Genomic DNA, 23,720 nt, shown 5'->3' with positions numbered 1-23,720 from the left:
GATACCCTGGTGTGATTTTTTTTCTCCAGCACTTCTCAGCTTCACAAATGACAGATGTTGAATGGTTCGGTTTATTTTGGGGGGTAGGGGGAAGAAAGGGTATTTGTTAGTGTTACATTAGTCCGGGGAAGCAGTATTCCAGAAGAGAGAAGGAAATGTGGTGCTAGGGAGCAAAGTGGATGTATTGGGAATAGACACAGTCAATAAACAGGTGATGATACTGGCAGCACAAAGAAGGTAGGAATATGGACAAGGAAAGAAGCAAAAACTGGAAAGGGAGAGATTCAGTGATATGGGTAGCTTTAAGCCAGTTCAGGGGTTCATCTTGGGAACACAGCCCATGACCTGAGGCCGTTTTGCTTATGTGCCATTAAGTTCATTTCTCAGAATGGAGACCAGCTCTGAGGCCACTGTTACTGCACATGAAGGACAATGAGGTGGAGGGAGGGGAAAGGGTAGAATGGAGACAAATATGGGAAGGATAAAGTCAAAATGAATACCAGATTTCCAACTTGAAAAATTGAGTGGAGTCGGGCTGCTGGAGTGTGGAGACCTAGAGAACTCATTAGTGGTGGGTGGGCAAGGGGATGGGGATGGGTGGAAGAAAAATTGCATGAATGTAGACAGTGGAGTATTTAATTGCATGCTAGCAGGAACTTCCAAAAGGAAAAATTATCTACTGAAATTGTCAGTTTATGTCCCATAAAATTTATAAATTTCTATCTTGGGCTGTTGTCTGGGTCCCAAAATGAAATCGATGGCTTACTCAAGTAGAATAAAGGGCGACATATAAAGGTGTAAGATGTTGAGGAACCACAAGAATTCGTGTGGAGACGTGAACCTCTAACAGGTGCTCTTTGCCGTCTTGAGGTCTGAGAGTCAAAGGGGCAGAAAACCACTTATTGGAACCTAGAGACAGGGGTGACTGTGTTGAAAGAGAGCTTCCTATTGGGAACTGAGACCTTTGGTTAAGGGATTTGGCCAGCTCATGGGAATGCTTTTGATTTCTGGCAGATTCTCACCATTGGCCAAGCCCAATAGGAAACTGGAGGGCAAGGAAGCCCATTGGTAGAGTTCATAGAAATCAGTTTCCACAGGCATAGAGCAGGGGACAAGTAGAGCTAGAAGATAAATGGAAGGATATCCCAGCTGGTCTCTTTAAAGAGTTCCAGCTTTTCCCAGAGCACAAGTCAGACATGGGAAAGAGAGCATGCCAGTACTCCCATTTGTCTGCAACAATCACCCTTTCAGTCAGCATATCACACTTTAACCCACCTCTCTACTTGCTCCCAAAGACTGACTACACTGCTTCTCTGTCGTATCACCCTTGGCCCCTCTGAAGTGTATCTTTGGTACTCCAGTGTGTTACAGGGGCTTTTCCAGAGTATGGGTCTCTCTGGATTTTCCGTACTATGGGACAAAACTGTTCTCTGAGACCTCTAACCTATTGATCACATCCATGATCTCGGCACTTCTTCCTGATTCATCCAGCCCCACTGTCCATCTGAAAACCCACTGGAAAACTCCAATATGGCTACAGTTCAAAGGCCCTGAAGTTAATATATATAGTTTAAATAGTACTGAGGGAAGAAGTCCTCCACCAGCCTCCTGGGGATGCCACTGCCGTAGGCTGTTCAGACCCTTAATGCTGCTGCCAGAGAGATGTTTTACTTTTAAAATTTATCCACCACACACCTATTAGAATGGCCAGAATCTGTAACACTAGTGAGGATGTGAAGCAGTAGGACCTCTCATCCATCGCTGGTGGGAATGCAAAATGATTCAGCCATTTTGGAAGACAGTTTGGCAGTATCTTACAACACTAAACATACTCCTACCATAGGATCCAACAATTGTGCTTCTTGGTATTTACCCAAAGGAGTTGAAAACATGTTCACACAAAAACCTGTACACAGATATTTATAGCAGCTTTATTTGTAATTGCCAAAACTTAGAAGCAACCAAGATGTTCTTCAGTGGGTAAGTGGATAAATAAACTGTGGCGCATCCAGATAACGGACTATTATTCAGCACTAAAAAGAAATGAGCTATCATGTCATGAAAAGACATGGAGGAATGTTAAATGCGTATCACTAAGTGAAAGAAGCCAATCTGGAAAGGCTGCATACTCTATGATTGCAACTATATGGCATTCTAGAAAAGGCAAAACTATGGAGACAGTAAAAAGATCAGTGGTTTCTGGGGGCAGTAGGAGGGGAGGGAAAGGGATGAACAGGCAGAGCACAGATGATTTTTAGGGCAGTGAAAATATTCCCTATGATCTAATAATGATGGATATGTGTCATTATACATTTGTTCAGACACACAGAGAATATAATACCAAGAGTGGACCCTAAGGTAAGCTATGGACTTTGGGTGGTTATGATGGGTCAATATAAGTTCATCTTTGCCAAAAAATGTAATAGCCTGGTGAGTGATGTTGATAATGGGGGAGGTGGGCACGTGTAGGGGCAGGTAGAATATGGGAACTCTCTGTGCCTCCTTCTCAATATTGTTGTGAACCTAAAACTGCTCTGAAAAATAAAGGCTTAAAAAAGAATGTGTGGCTTTGTGCACTAGCTAAGTTAGTCCATGTAGACAGTTCGTCCATGAGGCATGACTATTGCTCATTGAAAAAAAAAAAGAGAATGTATGTAAAGAGTCAAGTACAATGATACTGTTCAATTCATGTTTTGATTAAAGTTTTTATATATAAAAAATTATGACAACTACAGATGTCATTTTATGATCAGGTACAAATCACAAAAACATCTTTGTGAGGAAGGCATTATCCTCTATTGTGAAGTTGTTTTAATTTTTGGTTTTGTTTTTTAAACTCGGTATTTGAACCTCTTCTTTTTTTTAGAGATTTATTTATTTGACAGAGAGAGCACAAGCAGGGGGAGCAGGAGAGGGAGAAGCAGGCTCACCGAGCAAGGAGCCTGATGCGGGGCTCGATCCCAGGACCCTGCGATCATGACCTGAGCCAAAGGCAGACAGTTAACAACTGAGCCACCCAGGTGCCCCTTGAACCTCTTCTTATGTTTGCCTGTTGAGTTTTGGTAGGAGGCAGGTCCCAGCTCTGTCTATAGAAGCCAAGAAAAATGAGTACTTGCTCTTGTGAACCCCGATAGCTAGATATGGATGAGTGACCTAAGCTCAGACAATGAGACGCCTTTGCTGGGACTTTGAATTTGGAGCAGGCAACACAAAGGAGGTAGTCAGAATTCATTCCAGTGGTGGTGGCATCAAGTGTTAGGTGGCGGTGGTGCCAAGAGTAGCACGCAGTTGTGGCAGGGCCTCAGCAGTATCCAGTGTCCGGTGAGGGCAGTGCCAGCCGCTGTGCCCAGCGTCCTGCAGCGGAGCTGTGTCACCCTGACCAGGCTGTTCCTCTGCTGAGATCTTGGCCATGGGGCTTGCCACCTGACTGCCTTGGTTCCTGCCTGGCTCCCCAGTGTTCCCAAGTATTCCAGAAGCTACCCGGTATCCTTCCAAAACATTTCGTTTCTCCCAAGTTAAGCCTTTCTCTTGAGTTATATGATATACACACACACACACTCACTTGCAGGAAATATATCTAAAATATAAATAAATGAATAAATTTATAAATTTTATGTAAATATATATATTCTCATGGAAAACGCCTTTGATATGACACAAAACCTGGAAATCCTATAAGGATGAATCCAATTGACTACATAAAGTTTTCAAATCTGCCTGGGAAAACATATTGCCAAAACTTAAATACCAAAATGAAATTAAAAAAAAAACCCAACTTGCCAAGCTAATCGATAACTCAGTATGTATCTTACTTGAATTTTCCTCAACATGTGGCAGTATTGGCTATTCTTTTTACTTAAAGTTCTTTTTCACTTGGCTTTTTTTGATAGAGTTCCTTCCTGGTTTTCTTGTTATTTTTTGTTGTTGTCTCCTTCAAGCTCCCCACCCCCCCCATTTCCTCCCCTGCAGAATTTAAATGTTGATTTTTCCCAAGTTAAGTCCTTGGCACACCTCTTTTGGCTGTACACATTCCTAAGAGTGGTTTCGACCATTTTACAGCATTAGACCACATCTAAGTATGTGTGACCCCTACACCTGTAGCTGAATGAAATCTCTTTTGGAAACACCTGCATATCTAGTCTCCTATATGGCTATCTCACAAGTGACTGAAACTCAAGAGTTGAGATATAATATTATTAATCTGAAAAACATTTAATAGCCAACTAGAATTAACAGTGAGATCAGAGAGGACAGAAAACCTTCAAACTTTGCTTTCCCTCCCCATCACTGCAAAAGGCTAAGACAGATGCCATTTTTACAGGCCATAGCTCCATAGTGGCTTTCTACCACTCTCGTTGAGCTAAAATATATCTGGAAACCAACATGCCTCCAGATACTTGGACCCAGTTCCAAGTACCTGTAAATGAAGGTATCTTCATGAATGTTGGAGAATATGTGCTTTTTCTTATTGGTGAGTTCTATGAAAACAAGTACTTCAGAGTAGGGACTGGCTATTAACAAGGTATTACTGGCTACATACAAGTTGTATATAAATTCAGAACTTTTTCAAGTTGACATGGCTCTAAGTTGACCTGTAACACATGATTCTCAATGTTCAAGTGCCCTCGGGGATAAGATAGTATGAGAAAAGAGCTAACTTGATACAGCTATGGTGGTCTCCACTGTTCACTTCCCAACCATCCCAGCCCTGTAGGAAAGAGGGATGTTATTATGGGGAGTGGTGGGAGACAGCTTAGGGAAGGTACTATAGTTTCAGAGCTGATGAAATTCAAACTGTTTTCCAAGGTTCTCAAGACCTAGAGTCTAAATTTCTACTGACCGAAGAGTCTGTCTGAATTTAAATGAATCCAAGATCCTAGTACCTGGGGAAATTGGTCCTAAGTCCCTATAACATCAGTATGTCCAATGCTAAACTCATCATCTTCCCTAAAACCCTGGGAATTCCTTTATCTCTTGTTTCAGTGAATACCACCATCTTCTCCTCAGCTTCTTAAGCCACTAAGCTGTGAGTCATCCCTGACACCCTTCTTTTTCCTTAACCCTATATTTATCTGAGTCTCAACAAGTTTACATTCTTTCTGAATTGTCCCTTCTTCAACTGCCCCCACACCTCACTTTTTATGGCAGCAGGGAGTGGGTCTCCCTGCCAATCAGATCTCTCCACTAATGTGAGACAGCTCCTTCTATATATAAATTTGACCATGTCATTCTCCTGCTTGGGATGTTTTATGACTTCCTGCTGCTTTGGGGTAACCTTCACACTCCCTGGCGTGGCAATCCTCTGTTGCCCTCTCCTCCCTCCTTCCTCATCCTGCCTTCCTCACACTTTTTGTCGGAGAAGTCACTGTAGTGCCCTGAAATCACCACCACACTCTTCGTGATCTCCCTGCTTCTTCGCATGGTTTCCCTTCTGCTGGAATGTTACTCCCCTGTTTACCTTTAGCCAATCATGGCTGGTCCTTCAATATTCCACCTGGTTCTGACTTCCCTGAGAAGTTTCATTTGATGCCCCAATCCAAGTTGGATGTCCTCTTCTCTCACCGGGAGCTCACACTCTGTGCTCACCGCTTTCTTAACCCACAGCATACTGTTATGGTAGAATTCTTAACCTGCTCTTGACTCTCTCAAAAGTCCGCAAGACTCCACAAGAAGATGAGCCTGTTGAAGGCTGATTTTTGTGTCCTTTATGTCTATGATTCCTGTGCCTAGCAGAGTTCCCAATGTATTATAGCCCTTGGTACCTATTTTATGATGAAATAGGGAATATGGGGCGCTTGGGTGGCTTCGTTGGTTAAGCAGCTGCCTTTGGCTCCAGTCATGATCTCAGGGTCCTGGGATAGAGCCCCATGTTGGGCTCCCTGCTCAGTGGGGAGCCTGCTTCTCCCTCTTCCTCTGCAGCTCCCCCCTGCTTATGCTCTCTCTCTCTGTCAAATAAATAAATAAAAATCTTAAAAAATAAAAGAAAGGGAATAAATGTAACCACATCTTTCTTTCTCCCTAAGAATTTTAGGCCTTGCTAGTGGATTCTCTTGCTAGGGAAGTGAAACATTAAAGAGATTTCCTTGGCTTATTCTCTTAGGTCTCCCCCCCACCCCCTGGCCCTTCCTTTATGGTAGCATGTGGAGGTTATGTCATGCAGAACCACATTTTGCAGCTTGGGGAAATGATTGTTTGGAGGCCCACTGAATGCTGGAGGGAAGGCAGAGCTGGAGTTGCGGAGAGCTGCATACTTGAAGTCTATGCTTCGGTAGAGAAGAAAAGTTATCTGTGTTACTTACCCAGCTAAATTAGGGGGGGAAGGTGAGCAGGAATTGAAGACATATTCTGTGTACAGGAAAAGAGTGGGTTGGATTGGATTGGATTTGGCCCTTCTGTGGCCTTTGTCATTTGGGAACCTGAGGGTGGTAAGCAAATGTCCTTCCTTGGTTCCTTTTATGATAAAACTGGTACCTGAGTTCCCTGCAACGTTCCCTTCTGTTGCCTCCTCTTTTCTGCTTCCCTTAGTCACAAACCTCACCTGGAGTTTCCAGAGGTATTGTGAGGAGACACAGAAGACTGAAAACCATTATGTAAGCTCCTACCAGGATGACAGATCCATCCTTCTTTCTCACTGCCTGTCTCCTTTCCGCTTCTTCATTATAACTGGAGTGTTCCAGACTCCTACCACAGATTCCTCAAATATGTTAGATTTGCTTTTAGGGCACCGTGAGATCACCTCCAAAGGAAACACCCCGTCTTAGGAGCTTCATTTCTCGGTTTAGTCCCAGCACTGTTTATATATTCTGACCCTGGCTGAGAGATGCACAATTCAGTTCAGTTCAGCAGGTCATGACTAGGCTCTAGGCCAGGCCCTGGAGTCCAAAGGAAACATCGACAACTGCTTCCAGTAGGCCATGTGGCGGTGTAAGGAGAGAAGCTCTTGGCAGGGTTCAGAGCACTGCAGAAGGGTCACCGCAGCCCTCGCCAAGCCTGCCCTGTCAGTGGGGCAGGCAGCCTCCAAGATGGCCCCCAACAGTGGAATCCTCTTTGTTTGAGCCTGGTCTGGATTTCATGACTCACTTCTAATGACCAGAACACAGCAGAGGCGATGGTATGTCTCTTCCGAGATGAAGTTCTAAAAAAATTGCTATCTCTATCAGGGGCTTCAGAACAACAGGACTTGGCAAAGCAGAAGGGGGAACAGAAATGTTGTTGAGAATTTTGGAGAGAAGACCTGGGTGGATGTGGTGTTGTGTAGTAAGATGCTAAAGATCAGATTAAAAACCAGTTTAGGGAGGACAATGTTCTTAATCATATGATTGATCATAAAAATGTCTGCTACGTAGGACCGATTTAGGTCTGCAGCCAAGAAAAGAAGTTTGGGCTTGAGTATCAGTGGGGGAGTTTCCTGCACACATGGATGTTGTTTAATCATAAGACAGCATGGATTGCCATGGGCGAGTTCAGATGGAGCAAAAGTGAGGGCCCAGGATTGAGCTCTTAGTAATGTCGGCTTTAAGGGGCTGTATTGAAGATGAAGAGCAAGTTAAAATAAGGCAGAAAAAAGTGAGAAACAACTACCAGAGAAGCTGGAGGAGATCCAGGTCTGTGCATTGTTGGGGGAGAGAGAAGGAAGTTCCTTAAGATGGGAGCGGTCTACTTGGTCAAAGGCTGCTGAGAGGACGAAGGAAGTACAGGAATGGGAAGTGGCCGTCTCATCTGGCCACATGGTGGTCGCTGGGGACCTGGACAGGAGGAATATTTCAAACTTGAAGGGTGAATGGCTAAGACGGCAGACAATATTTCGTGTGACGAATCCTTAGGAGATCTGTGCATCTAATTATTAAATTTCAGTTTGACTTAATTTGATTCGTGGAATCCTCATTTTGCATATCTGAAGCAGAATGTTTTTGAACTGTTAACACCATATTTAAAATGGCTTTGCAAATTGCTTCCGAAAACTAGCCCTCGTTTTGGTCATGTGATTCAAAGATCAGAAAATGAATACAGTCAAGTTGCCCTTTGCCTTACCTAGCGATAATTGCTAGTTGCACACACAGATTATGAAAATGCCTCTTTACGTTCTTGAATTCAGCCATCTTGAATGAATTCTAGATGCTAGATGCATCTTCTCGCATCTTCTATAAATAGCGCAGTACACTGAAAGTGACTATGCTAGATAAATAAGGGCTCAGGAAGTGTGTACTAATGTCAACACTGCGTGGGAAGGAATTTTCCAGTTTTGAAAACTATACCACCTCAGGGAAAGAGAAGCCTTCATTTAGCCCCTCAGCAGCTCAGCGGCTCAGCGGCACAAAATAACACTAGGAAAATTACACTGCACACTGAGTTAAGTATGACGTGGTCAATTTATTCATAGTCTATTTTTGCAGTGATCTCTTTGAGCTATGCCAGGATTAATAAATGTGGTTTATGCATAACCATGATGCTCTCAGGAGACTTAATTTAATAAAAATACAAATCCACAGATAAGTCTTATTTTTGTAATGTTCTGGTAATCACAGGATTAGGGTAGGCAAACCAACAGGGCTTCTCTGGCTCTTTCTCAAAGCCTGGGTGTGTGGCCTGTGGACCAGACTTAGGGGTTGCTTTAGGTTAGCCCAGAGCAAGGGGCCGGACTGAACTGTGCTGACGAGGGGACAGTCCTAGAGGTTTTGAGCTGTGAGTTACACATGCCTTTCTGCATGATTACAGTACGTACTCAAGGAGACATTTTCTATCTTCATGAGCAAAGTTAGATTTTTGAGATGTTTTTTGGCAATAGTCTAATAAGACAGTTGTTGATTGTATCTCTCTGGATTAGGAAATATTTGAGAACTGCAATAAACTGATGTGATTTTTAGGCACTCTCTGTTCTCTGACATTTTCTTCTGAAAAATCTTTTTCTGATTTCAGCCTTTCACTGTAAAAAAAAAAAGTAATAGGAAAACAATCATCAAATACCGAGAATAAAAACAACAGCCAGTCATTTCAGGGTCAAGCCCAGACTTAGAAAACAAACATTAGTACCATGTTTGTACATTTATATCCCAACTTCTTTCATTTTAAATATACAGAAAATGCATGTTAAATAAAATTTGAAGCACACAGCACATGGTTTCTTTTACATTTCTACCGTCATTGATTATTACAGCTTTGATTGTTAATGTACAGATACACTGTTGTCTGTGTAGACATTCACCTGTTTTAGTTATTTCCAATTTTTAACTATTAGGAATAAAATGCCAGCGTTTCACCCATTCTATTTCATGTGATGCCCTAATTATGGGTCATTATATCTAATTCAGATCATTATAGAAATGGAATTACTGAATCAAAGTGTGTGAATACTTATGAGGCCCTGGGTGTGTATTTTCAAATTTCCCTCCAGATATTTTCGCCTATGCGCTCTTTATCACGACATTCTCATTTCTGAACTCTTCATGGTAACTTAATGGGTAAAAAAGATATCTTGTGTTATTTTGTTGTTAGTGTGAAATGTAAACTTATGCAATATATGTATTTGCCATTAATACTTCTTCTCTTGTAAATTATATGAGTTTGTTCCTAGTTTATTTTTCCTGTAGGATGTTTGTCTGTTTCTTACTTAATTTATAAGATATTTATGCATTAAGAACTTTAAGTATTATATACACTGCTAAATGTTCCCTCATTTGTTCAGTTTGTTTTTTATGCCTGAAAAACAAGATTTTAATTTTTATAAAACCTAATCTATCAGACATTTTTCTTATAACTTGTCTCCAGCCTCTGTTTTATGGTCATAAAAGCTCTTTGGATTCCAAGAAAAGGTAATTTACACCTATGTTCTCCTCTAGACTTTTTAGGAGTTAATTATTTTTATATTGAATTTTTCAATCAATTCAGAATTATTCTTACTATACCATAGAAATATGGCATTCCTTCCCAAAGCATCAATTGTTCTACCGCTATTTCTTGAATAATCTTTTATTCATCCCATTTATCTGAAATTCTGTCTTTTTTAGAATATTCTATCCTTCATGACAATACTAAGGTAGGCCAGGGAAAGGCAAAAGGAATTACTTTGAGTGACAACTAAGATGACTGCATAGGGTGGAATGCTAGAACATATTCTGGAGTCACGTTGAGCAGACTGGCATGCCATGATTGATTACTGATGTCTCCCATGAGCACACAAATATGCTTTATAATTTGTACATTGTGTTTCATTAATATATATTTCTTGTTGACCTACTATCATATATTGTAGCTATACATCTAATTATATAGCCCCAATATACGTAAAGGAAAAACGTGTAGAATTGCTAAGAGAAATTGGCAAATCTATAGCCACTGTAGAAGATTTTAACATACCTCTCTATAATTGATAATCTAAGTGGAAAATGGTGGTTTTTCCCCAGCTTTATTGAGGTTTATTTGACAAATTTGTAAGATATTTAAACTATACAACTTTTGATGATTCGATATATGTATATATTGTGAAATGATTCCAACAATCAAGCTAAGTAGTACATTCATCATCTCACATAGTTACCTTTTTTGTGTGTGTATGAGAATGTGTAAGATCTATGGCCTTAGTAAATTTCAAGTATACTATGCAGTGTTATTAAGTACAGTCACCATGATGTACATTAGATCCTCAGAACTTAATCATCTTACAACTGAAAGCTTGTGCCCTTTAACCAGTCTCTCATTTCCTCCACCTTACAGTTTCCCTGGCAACCACTAGTCTACTCTTAGTTTCTATGAGTTTGACTTTTTTTTTTTTTTAGATTCTGCATATAAGTTATACCGTACCATAATGTATGGCTTACCTCGTTTTGCATAATGTCTTTCAGGATCATCCATGTTGTCACAAATGGATTTCCTTCTTTTTTAAGGCTGAATATTGTTCCATTGTATGTATATGCCACATTTTCTTTACCCATCCATCCATTAATGGATACTTAGGTTTTTTCTTTATCTTGGGTATTATGAGTAGTGCTGCAATGGATATGGGAGTTCAGATGTCTATTTGAGATAATGATTTTGTTTCCTTTGAATAAATACCAAAAGGTGGAATTGCTGGATCATCATATGGTCGTTCTGTTTCTAATTTCTTGAGGAACTTCCATACTGTTTTTCATAATGGCTGTATCAATTCATGTTCCTACCAAAAGCATTCAAGCATTTCCTTTTCTCCACATCTTTGCCAACACTTGTCATCTCTTGTCTTTTTTATGATAGTCATTCTAATAGGTGTGAGGCAGTGTGTCGTTGTGGTTTTGATTTGCATCTCCCTGATGGTTAGTGATATTGAGTACCTTTTAATGTACCTGTTGGCCATTTGTATGTCTCCTTTGGGAAAATGATATTCAGCCCCTGGCCCATTTTTTAATTGGATTGTTTGTTTTTGCTATTAAGTTGTATGAGTTCTTCATATACTTTGGATATCAAACCCTAATCAGATGTATGATTTGCGGATATTTTCTCTTATCCCATAGACTGCTTTTTCATTCAGTTGATGGTTTCCTTTGCTGTGCAGAAGCTTTTTAATTTAATATAGTTCCACTTGTTTATTTTTGCTTTTGTTGCCTTTGCTTTTGGTGTGAAACCCAAACAATCATTGCCAAGACTGATATCAAGGAGCTATTCCACTGTGTTCTCTTTTAGGAGTTTTACAGTTTGAGGTCTTATGTTTAAGTCTTAAATCCATTTTGAGTTGATTTTTGTGTATGGTGTAAGATAGAGGTCCAATTTCATTCTTTTGCATATGGATATCCTATTTTTCCAACAACATTTATTAAAATGCTATCTTTTCCCCATTGTGTATTCATAGTGCCTTTATGAAAATTAGTTGAACTGATATGCATGGATTTATTTCTGGGTTCTCTATTCTGTTCCATTGATCTGTGTGTTTATTTTTATGCCAATACCATACTGTTTTGATTACTAAAGCTTTGTAATATAGTTTAAAACCAGGAAATGTAATGCCTCTGGTTTTGCTCTTCTTGTTCAAGGTTTTTAGCCTTTTGGGGTCTTCTGTGGTTCCATACAAATTTTAGGATTGTTTCTGAAAAATGCCATTGGAATTTGATGGAGATTGCACTGAATCTATAGATCACTTTGGGTAATACGGACATTTTAATACTATCAATTCTTCCAATGCATGAATATAAATTTTTCCACTTATTTGTGTTTTCTTCAATTTCTTTCATCAGTTTTTCTTTCTTTTTTGCAAGGAGAAATTCAGCAACTAATGAGTAATTGCATAACATCTTTGAGTTTGGACCAATTCTGAGATTCAGTGCATTAGTTTAGTCTTTGGGATATTCATGTGGACAAAGGTAAAATTTTATCTTATGGACTGAAGGCAGCAGATCTCCTATGTGAGAGAATAAGAAGATGGGGATTCCAAACAGGCAGAAGGTGGATAAATCAAGGCTAAAATAAAGAAAGGCACATCAGAAAGGCCTGATTTGGGGTTTATTGCCAGAATGGCATTAAAAGTAAGGAAGAAGTAGGTTTTGACATAAATGTATTTTAATTTCAAGTAAGTAATGCTCAATTGTGCATGAAAATAGGCTCTCTGAATTGCACCTACAGCTAATGATCAAAGGACAGACTTCATGTGTGTGTAGGGTGGGGGGATAAAAAAGGTGGTTGCCCCCACTTTAGTTGTTTTAGCACTACATTCTCACACACTGTCATTGTCAGCATTTTATCATTGAAAATAGCAGACAACAATATAGTAAAAATTTATTAAGTGTTTGATGACCAAAATGCCAATTCATCACATAACAAGAGTCCTATTTGTATCATTCTTCAATTCAAACCCAAAGTGTCATAGACCATCCCTAGTATAATGGCTGGCACCTATTAGACACTCAGTAAATACATATTCAACAAATGAACCAGGGATTAAGACTCTAACAACTTTGCCAGTTTTGTCTGACAGCATTATAATATGTAATTGTTAAATATGATGCTTTGTCCCATATTTGTCAGTAAAGCCTTTAAAACCAAATAAGATGAATACAATGATGATTACCTCTGTCATTACAGAATTATGCATATTTATTATGTCCTCTTCTACTTTCTAAATGTTATAAAATACCCACCTTGAATATTGTTGTCCATAATGCATTGTTACAGAGATGACCCTCCCAAGAACTTAGAGAAAAGGATAAAATACAGCTGCCATTAGATTTAAGTTCTGATGTTCGTGCATAATGGGTCAGTACCTGGACACAAAACACCATGAAAAGAAGATAAAGTAGCTTCCAGGCTGGAAGGGCTTGGGTATAACCTGTTTTAATACATTCCATATTTAATGGAAGTATTCTTCATCAGAAAGATAGTTGTAAAACCATGGAAACAAGAATAAATATCTTCAGAGGTTCACATGAATTGTACCCATCCCAGTAACATCTCAAGGAAACTGAGTTTTAACCATCAGGCTTTCAATTTCTCTTAGAATTATCATTTGTAAGACAATATTAAGAGCTAACTCTGCTTGAGGGCTCACTCTGTGCCAGTCACTGTTCCAAGTGTTATTGTATAGCTATTATTTTATTTATTCCTCACTAGAATGCTTGAGGTAGGTACTAGCACTGCCCTCATTTTATAAAGCATCCTGTTTGATAACTTGCTTACGCTCACATAGTTATTAAAGACGCAGAGGCAGGATTTCTGAATCTAGCTCCTGTGCCCTTCGCCATCGCCCCGCACACCTCCTGAGTGAGCTTTTCTCATTTGTTCATGTATCAAGTATGTCCTGAATGCTTGCAGATGTGCCAGGCACTTGATTGGCACTGAGAAGCTAGTGGGACTCAAAACACACATGGTTCCTGCTCTCCTAGAGCTTCCATTCTAGAGGCAGACAGACCTTCAAGCAACAGATAAGTATCTAAGTACACGTTGAGGTAAGTGCTATAAAGAGAAATTACAGAGTGCTCTGGAGTGTCCTTTCTTAGATAAGAAGACCAAAAAAGGCGTCTCTAAGAAAGTGATAATTAAACTAAGATTAGATGGATTAGTAAAAGTTAGTGAAGAATGGGGAAAGAATGTACCAGGCTTTGGGAGGAGCATGGCAAAGTGTTTCTAATCCCTTTGACAGGACCTCGGAGGAAGATGGACATATTAGGCTCTCAGTGCCATTAAAAATAAATTTCTGTGTCCCCTTGTTCTGACTTTATGTTCACTAAACAATCTTATTATATTTTGGCTTCACACATGCTTTCATAATAACAAGAGAATGCAATGATTGTGCAGACTTGCAGTATTGTTATTATGAGAGTCCTTTCTCCTCGTACATTAGTAAGTCCACATTTATATCAATCTCTGGTACATTGTCTTCTTCCCAAATTTGTCAACCTCAGACTCTAAGCTTTCACAACAGAACACCAAATCCTTTTTTTTTTTTTTAAAGATTTTATTTATTTATTTGAGATAGAGAATGAGAGAGAGAGAGCATGAGAGGGGGAGGATCAGAGGGAGAAGCAGACTCCCTGCCGAGCAGAGAGCCCGATGTGGGACTCGATCCTGAGACTCCAGGATCATGACCTGAGCCGAAGGCAGTCGCTTAACCAACTGAGCCACCCAGGCGCCCGTGAACACCAAATCCTTCAGTGGAATGACCTGGATTCCAGGTTGAGTCCCCACGCAGCTCCACCCTGCCTTTCTTTTGACAATTCAATGCTAATATCCAATCTTTCTCGTTTGTGAAGTTTTATTTATATGCATTGAATCAGTAAAGTAAAAGAGAGGTGAATGGTTTAAGAAAAAAGAAACAAGAATAGATTTAGCAAGCACACAATCCGTGATTATTCTGATTAGTTTTACTGAAAAGAAAGTCCATCTGGGAAAGTGTCTGAATGAAATCATGTTTTGAACATTGAGGGAATAAAACAGATACCATCTTGTCTTAGCAGTCATGTGCTGGGTGAGTAATGCTGGTATTCTTTTATGAGATTGTTTCAGTATAAGACTGTAGTAAACGGTACTAGTAAGTGTTTCCCCACTATAAGCATGGAAACGAGACTTACTCATAATATTTATTTCTTCTCCAGAGTGTCTTTGCAGACCTGAAACATCTGAACTAACAAAAGTCCTCCAACTTATAACACAGCTGCTCTGAGGATTGCGTGCATGCATATGTGTGTGTGTGTGTGTGTGTGAGTGATGGGAGGGGATTTCCTTGTATTTATTCATTTATGTGCCCTCTGGAGAAGGGGCAAGTTTAGTCCAATTGGAATTCTAAGTGTCTTTTACTGGGCATGTGTTAGATGTAAAAAGTTGGCTCATGTCTAAAGTATCTTCCAGGCAGTGTGCAGCTGAGAGCCATAAAACACAAGATTGTATGTTGTTTGGGAGCAGTGGCACTAATGGGTGGCATTTTCACAGTGAACAATTCATTTTTCTACCAGTGCAGAATAGTGCAGGTATTATAAAGAACTGGGATTATATAGAAGTGATTGTCAAAAGCTATGTTTTATAATTATTTGCTATTAGTAACTATTTATAATCAATAAATTAACCCTCAACACATGCACTATGCTTTTAACAGAACATAACCAAAAATGGTTATCAGCTCCAATAATCCAACTCTTTCTTTATTCTTCACATTTGACCTCCCATATTGGTCAAACAAAGCATGAGAGATCTTAAATGTTACCAATTTAGAAACTATCTAGAGGTTCTAAGGAAACTTTTCTTCTTGACTCTTCTGTCTCTTTTCCAAATCTGTTCATTCTTTTAACCAACTAAATTTGACCCTGGGAATACAGTGACCAGCCCTCTCTATCAGGGAGCTCACAGTCTGGGTGGGGAGATGAGTGAATACATCAAAAATTAAGATAGCATGGATACGTGCGAGAGAGGCATGCTTAGAGCACTCTAGGGGAGCACTCTAAGCACTTACGGGGGGTCCAGCAATGGGGAGGGCAGTCTGAGATGACTCCGCAGAGAGGGTGGCATTTGAGCTGAGGATTCGTTAGCTAGGTGGGTGTGAGGGCAGGGGAGAGAAGTGAAGCTCACAGGAAGCAGCCTCCCCAAGAGGTGGGGATATGAGAGAAATGTGCTATTTCCCTTCTTGCCTAATTCATTTCTGCCTCCTACCTTTCTGTCAATGGCAAAAGAGATTAAGGAGACAAGAATTCAAAGGAGGAGGTGAAAAAAATATAAAAAAGAACAACTGCAGATCACATTGCCATCTGTGGGACAAGTTGGCTACTTGACAGCAGATGTCTAGCATTTCCCTCCCCAGTAACTAGTGGAATCAGCCAAGAAATGGAGAAACAACTGCATTCATATAAGAAACTAGCAAGGGTGCCATCCAAATGCTAGAATTTTTGTTAATTACAGGGCACACGAGACCTGTTTAAAGAAGATTAATCAGGATTGACTTGCAAATCATTTGCCTTGGAAATTAGAGCCTTTTGAACATTAAGAAGGCATTGCCCTAGAAATTAGAGCCTTCCAAAAATTAAGAAGAAGAATTATAAACATACATTAATTTATATGGTCCAGGGCTTGAGTTGGAAATGGACCATCAGATCATAGGAAAACCCTCCTCCTGGAAGGCCTTTGGCAGCGGCTGCTTACAGACTTCGATGGTGTAGGTGTTGGAGGGGAGTCCCACAGGGTTCAAGACTAACCATCCTGAGAGTTCTGAGCCATGGAAAGCTTTATCAAGTCACTGGCTGCTAACAGTGGCGACATTGGAAAACTTTTGCCAAAGCCCAGGCCACTAACTTCAGAGTGCTAAAATAGGAGTGGGCAGAGGTGGGGAATAGTCTCTGGTAAGTGACACAACTTAAACATGGTTTCCATAGCTTAGGCCGCACCAGGACTGAGATCCAGCCATACAGGATGAGGTATTTGGCATGTAAGTTTTGAGAGACACAGATGAGAAACTCTCCAGAAGTGAGATTTACCTGCCAGGACTGCCCACTACTCCAGATCCCTCTGCACTCCATTTGGGCTGCTGGATCAAGGAGCTAGAGATCAGCCATATTTGGGGGAAATCCAGGAGGGTCCAAGCACCCTGTTTCTCGGAGATATACCAGGTGCTTATCAAAAGAATGAACAAACAGAAGATATTTCTTTCACCAAAAGTAGAAAAAAAAAAAACAGACCTTAAGAAATAATCCTTTTCAAAACAAATTATTGCAGAAAAAAAGAGGTTTTTATTATATAAGTAACAAAAACTCACAATGTTTAAATTTTAGGTATAGAACTTCATTGTTGATATATTTATGTGTGTATGTGAGAGGTGCTGTCTATTTTTTACTTGTTCTTTTTTCTTCCTTCTCCTTTGTTTCTCTGCTACCCAACATGGAGACTTTCTCCCTTTCTACTCTTCTGGACTTACTAAGGAGTCAAGGCACTTCCTTACATTAAAGAAGTCCAAGGTTTCAGATTCTTGACCCTTGCCTCCAAACCAGGTGGGCACATGCCCAGGATCAGCCAGTCAGATGCTCCTAACCAGGAATTTGAGTCTTGAGTGAGTCAAACAAAAGCCAAAGGACTACTGGGTATTTACCCCAAAGATACAAATGTAGTGATCCGAAGGGGCACATGCACCCTAGTGTTTATAGCAGTAATGTCCACAATAGCCAAACCATGGAAAGAGCTCAGATGTCCATCAACAGATGAATGGATAAAGAAGATGTGGCATATATATACTGTGGAATATTATGCAGCCATCAAAGAATGAAATCTTGCCATTTGCAACGATGTGGATGGAACTAGAGGGTAATATGCTAAGCGAAATAAGTCAATCAGAGAAAGACGAGTATCATATGATCTCACTGATACGAGGAATTTGAGAAACAAGACAGAGGATCATAGGGGAAGGGAGGGAAAAATGAAACAAGACGAAACCAGAGAGGGAGACAAACCATAAGAGATTCTTAATCTCAGGAAACAAACTGAAAGTTGCTGGAGTGGTGGGGGGAGGGAGGGATGGGGTGGCTGGGTGATGAACATTGGGGAGGGTATGTGCTATGGTGAGTGCTGTGAATTGTGTAAGACTAATGAATCACAGACCTGTACCCCTGAAACAAATAATACCTTATATGGTAATAAAAAAATAAAAAAAATAAAAGCCAAAGTTGTTCACCGTCAGGGCGCATGGAGGCAGCAGAGTCCAGGACAGAAGTGCTCCTGCCAAGGTGTCCCCAGAGCCCAGTGACCCCTTGCTCTGACAAAGTGCCTCCTGCCCTAACTTTCTTTGATTTTTACCCATTTTTCAAGTTTGATTCTCTAGCCTTCCTGTTGATTCTGTGAGCTTCATGATATTCTTCCAGTAATTCCTTTTCCCCCTAAATTAGGCAGAGGTGGTATTCATTGGTGGCATCTAATACAACAGATCAGGAAATATTTTTTTTACGTTTTGCCTGATAAAGAGCTACTTTTGCACTCTCTTGTGGGCATTTAGAATTTTCACAGATACAAAAATGTGAAAACTTCTTGTCATAACCCATGAAGGTTTAGTGCTGGGATCTCCCCCAAGGTTGTGTCCCACTGGTTGGTGCTCAGCTACCCTGCACGGTTCATGCCTGTCCTGACTGATGTCTGGTATAAAACAGGTAACCTAGATCACAGGTTATCTGCTTTCCCAACATACTCCTTGGTATCAACCACCTTCTGCGTTCTTGGTTGAAGCTATATTCCTCTTATGTGATCAAAAACTCTAGTTTTTGTTTTATTTGGGTTTTTGTTTGTTTGTTTTTATCATCATGACTTAAATGGTAGGCCTTTTGGTATACCTTAAGCTCAATCAGGTTAAAAATATGACCTAATTAATAGTACAGAACAAGCTGATCCAAATTCTCTTTTTGACTATCAGCCAATTGTACCTCTCCCACATGGGGTGTCATAAAAGCTTTAGCAAGACCTTCTCATGGCTCAAAGAGAGAGATTCCTGATTTATGATTTCTTGATAGCACTTAACATTTTATTTGGATTTAGAGATAACTCTAGACACATCAATCAAGCAGGCTGTTTGCAAATCTTTCTTCTCAGCTGTTACTGGGTGCCAGATTGTCTAACAAATAGAGGCACAAACAGATGTAATTTGTGACTGGTGGTGACCATTCTCTGTCATGCAACAGGCCAGCTGGTAGCACAATCCACAATATAATCCATGGCCAAGCTCACAGACACCTCATACGCATGGACAGTGCTTAAATATCCTACTTATAAAATAATAAAAGCTATTGTAGGAAATTGATTTAAACATTTGCTTGCAAACTTGATAGCTGAAAAATAATATTTTTAGGTTATGTTGTGGATTATAACATGTATTCACATAATCGGACCATGCAAAGTAGAACTTTTACATGATTAAAAAATACATATGTATTGCATATCAACTATACTTCAATAAAAAAAAATATGTAGCTGTGGTAATTGAAAAATAGAACTTTGGCAAAAGAATCAACAGGGTATGTAATTGACAGTCCAGAGACACGACAGTACTAATATGTGGGTAAATACATATATATATGCACATATACATAAATACATATATACACACACATAAATAGTTGGTATATTGTAAAATTATAGCAATTTTGTGAATAAAAAGAAAAATTTATTTATTTATTTATTTGAGAGAGAGAGAGAGAGCGAGCATGAGCAGGTGGGGAGGGTCAGAGGCAAAGGTGAAGCAGACTCCCGGCTAAGCAGAGAGCCTGATGAAGGACTTGATCCCAGGACCCTGGGATCTTGACCTGAGCTGAAGGCAGACCCTTAACTGATGGAGCCACCCAGGCGCCTAAAAAGGAAAATTTTAAAAGTTGTGCCAGGGTATTTTCTTAATTATTTAGGAAAGAAATCTTCACATCATGTATATAAACTAATTCTGCATGAATTAAATAACAAAAAGCCAAACTATGTAATAGCTGAATGAAAATATAGATAAATCTAAATGGGAAAAGATTTTCTAAGGATAAAAGCAATCTAAGGAATTAAAAAAAGCAAGAAATTTGACTTCACAAAAATTAAAATAGTTTATATTATAAAAAACACATCATTGAGAAGAAAACACCAAATTATTGAAATTCACATGATTCAGTAAGTAGTACCTCTCTACTCTGCCCAACTTCTGAACCTTTTGAAGAATAAAAGAGATCATTAGTCAATAGGGGCCAAAATATCACCTTTCTTATTATTAAGCTAATGTTGGAGAATGTTGCTAGACAGTGATCAGCGGTGTACTAGTATAAAGTCCCTGAGTTAGGCAGGTACACCCATCCACTCATAGACAACCTCGGACCAACCCAGGCCTTTACATATGGGGCCTGCCCCTGTCAAACTCACAACATGAGGGAGCAGAACAGAGCTTGTTCTTCTTGTCTCACTGGGGGGGGAGGTTTCCTCCCAAACTCATCAGTGGGATCATGATGCTTCTCCCTTGAGAGGAGTGATAACAAGGTCAGAAAATATCTAGGAACCTTATGCAAATAGAGGTCACACATAGACATCAGGAATGAGGTAGAACCATTCTCTACCTAAGAGAAATTAAGGCTAAATATTTGTCACTGACATTGCAACTGATTACTAACTATAGTGCATAAAGAGCTTTTATCAACTATATAAAATAAGAAAAAAGTTCCAACAGGTGATTGAACAAAAGACAAAAAATTCACAGGCTTGTCTCTCTCTGGCATGGTTGTGGAAATAAAACCACAAACTCAGATATTTTTCTCATGTGGGTTTGGATCCTGGCTGCCTTACCTTGGGGGAATAATTTAATCTCTGTTTCCTCATCTCTGAAAACCCTGTCATTAAGTGAATGACCATTTTTTTTAAAAAACCCATTAATTTCAATGGGAATATTCTATTCCAGCTAGGCAGTTCCCTAAGCAGTGAGTACATAAGAGACACTTAACATCCTTCTTTATAAAGCATTTACATTACGGAATTTAGACCCTAATAATTCAAAATATGTGGTATGTGGCAGGGCTACTGTTTGAAGGAAGCCGCTGAAAAAACATAGAAAACATTTATCAGTACAATGTTTAAGGCTAATGAAAAGATCAAACTTTTCAACCACTTTAGAAGTATCTATTGGTTGATAGAGTAATAATGTATTTATTGATACATTAATTAAGAAGTATACTAAGTGTAATTTGAGATTAAAAAGAGGGAGAGAGAGAAAAACAACTGAAATAGGGCAAAGAACTTTTTTTTGAACCAAAATGCAAAATCCACACTGAAAATGCTAATATAATGGTAAAATATGTAAAGAAAAAAACCCAATGGATTGTAGAAAATTTTAACATCTGTTTTTCATGAGAAACCAAGTGGTTAAGAAATAAATGACAGTATTTAGAGGATTTTGAGAAATACAGCAGGATTGTAAATTTTGAATTCTATAGCATGGAATATAGACCCTTTTCGTAGCTCCTGAGGACATTTATTAAAATTAATCCTAAAATAACACTCAAAGAATAATTCAATAAACTTTAAAAATAAGAAATATTTTATTTCTTAAGTAAAAGAATGCTCTCTCTTGCATTATTCTTGGGTTAATGGCACTAGGATATTTGGGATAATCTTAATGGCAATGATAACCTTAATATGTCAAGAGTGCTTACAAAATAAGTAGAGAAATCATGAAGTATTCTGTTTTTCAAAAGGGGTAAAATACATGAATTCTATGAAATTCACAAAAATCAAGTAGGTCATAAACCTATAAAAAGTTTGAAAATATTTAATGAAAGAGAATTTTTTAAAAGTTGTACTTTGTACTTATTTTGAAGCAAATGATACTTTAATATACAGTGTTTATAAATGAAAGGGAAAAAAGAATGTAAATTAGTATTTCCTTTCTTGGGACCGATTTAAAAATAATACTTTAAAAATATAGATATATTTTAAAACAGAAGTTCCTCTTCTAGGAATTTGTCCTGTGGAGACAATTAAGTATGTGACCCTATAAGTAAGGAATTAGGCACTAGGATGTTCATGACAGTGTTATTTATGAGAATAAGAAATTGGAAGTAACCCAAATTTCAGATAACATGTTATTGGTTAACTAAATTATGGTACAGTTACAGCCATAAAAAAATTTTGTTGTTGAAAAATGACATGGTAATTTGCTTATAATACATGGTTCATTTAAAAAACCTGCTTACTAAACTCTTATAGGGTATATTCCATTTTTGTTAAATATGTGAATATAAAACATGGCTATGCACTAAAATGTTCATAGTGATTTTATCTCTAATTATGGATGATTTTAAATTTCTTCCATCTGCTTAACTTTATTTTCTCATTATTCTGCAATATATATGTGTGATGAAAAAATAGTGTCTGTTAATAGTTTTAAGAAGTCATGTCTCCCAATTTTTAATGCATCTAGAAATTGGTTCTTCAAGTTAGCAGTGCCATCTGCTGGGAGTGTTGGGAGTGTTTCCTCAGAACAACAAAAAATTTGAGAACATAGGAAAAGTCAATAATTATCAGAATCAAACATTATAACATATGTAAGAAAAAAGAGGAATATATGAGAAGAAATCTTGTGAGATTCATTTAACTTAACGTATGTATGGTGCCATTAAAATTGTTTTCAAATCTGAAATATGGACTCTATCATTCTTTTATACCTTTGTTTTACATTATAGCTCTACCATCTTCAATTTATAGCCATCCCTTTTCATAGAAGTAGTCCAAGAGAATAGGAATTCTAGCCAAATATAGCTATTAGCCAGCAAATTGTAATGAATTCCAAGGCTCAAGTCAAAGTCATAAATGGGAAAATGAATCAGTCAGAAGTTGGGGTAAAAATAAAGAATAAATAAGGGAAAATTGTTTAGGACAATGCTAGCGAAAAAGAATGTGTTGATGGACCTCTTTAATATGAAGGAGTGAGTGTCTGTCACAAAGATAAGTCTAATAGCCTATAGGAAACAATAAGAAACAAACAGCCTACATTTTCCTAATTTGTCCAAAAGGATTTAATAAAAGATTTGTCAAATGTATTCACACTTTGGATACATTGCATTTATAGTAATCCCCAAGTCTATCCATCCTGTCAAAAAAAAAAAAAAAAGGAGTCTAGATAACCTGATAGTACTTTTTCACAACAAACCCTTATTCAACTAATGCTTCATCTTAGCAGTTGCACACTACCTTTTTAAATAACCATCCAGTAACACTATCGAGGCTCAAAATCAAAATTGCTATAATTATCTTACCTAATCCATCTTTCATGTTGAGAAAACTTCAACAGTATTTTCCCACTTGCGAAGGGAAATATGCAACTGTCCCATGTACCCTTGACATCTCAAAGATGCTTGGTAGCAATTCTGGCATCTCAAAAGAAATTGTGGGATGTTTTTGCTTTAAAAAACACATTATTTTCAAAGTTACTTTTAATCAAGTTGATGACATATTAAAACCCACCACTTAAAATTGGTGGAATCTGGAGAGCCCGAAGCAAAGGCCTCTTTAAAAAAAGTCTTTAAAGCCTCTTTAAAAAAAAGGTCAGAGCAATAAGAACAAATAAAACAATGCAAAACTTTTGTAGTAGAAGTCCAAAGTTTGAATTATGTGTAAAATTAGAAAAATAAAAACAAAAAACCAGTGAACTCTATCTCATACTCCTTACAGAAGTGTTATTTGAGAGCAATAGCAGTCCATTAAAAGCTGCATGAGAGAAAAAGGGAACTGTCAGTGGACCTAAGATTGATCTAAAAATCGCTTCCAAAGAAAATCAACCCTAAGTG

The sequence above is a fragment of the Leptonychotes weddellii genome, chromosome 14 (genome assembly GCF_054177405.1).
Source record: "Leptonychotes weddellii isolate Sample4059 chromosome 14, ASM5417740v2, whole genome shotgun sequence".
In the NCBI taxonomy this organism is placed as follows: Eukaryota; Metazoa; Chordata; class Mammalia; order Carnivora; family Phocidae; genus Leptonychotes; species Leptonychotes weddellii.
Note: the sequence above shows the minus strand (reverse complement) of the source record.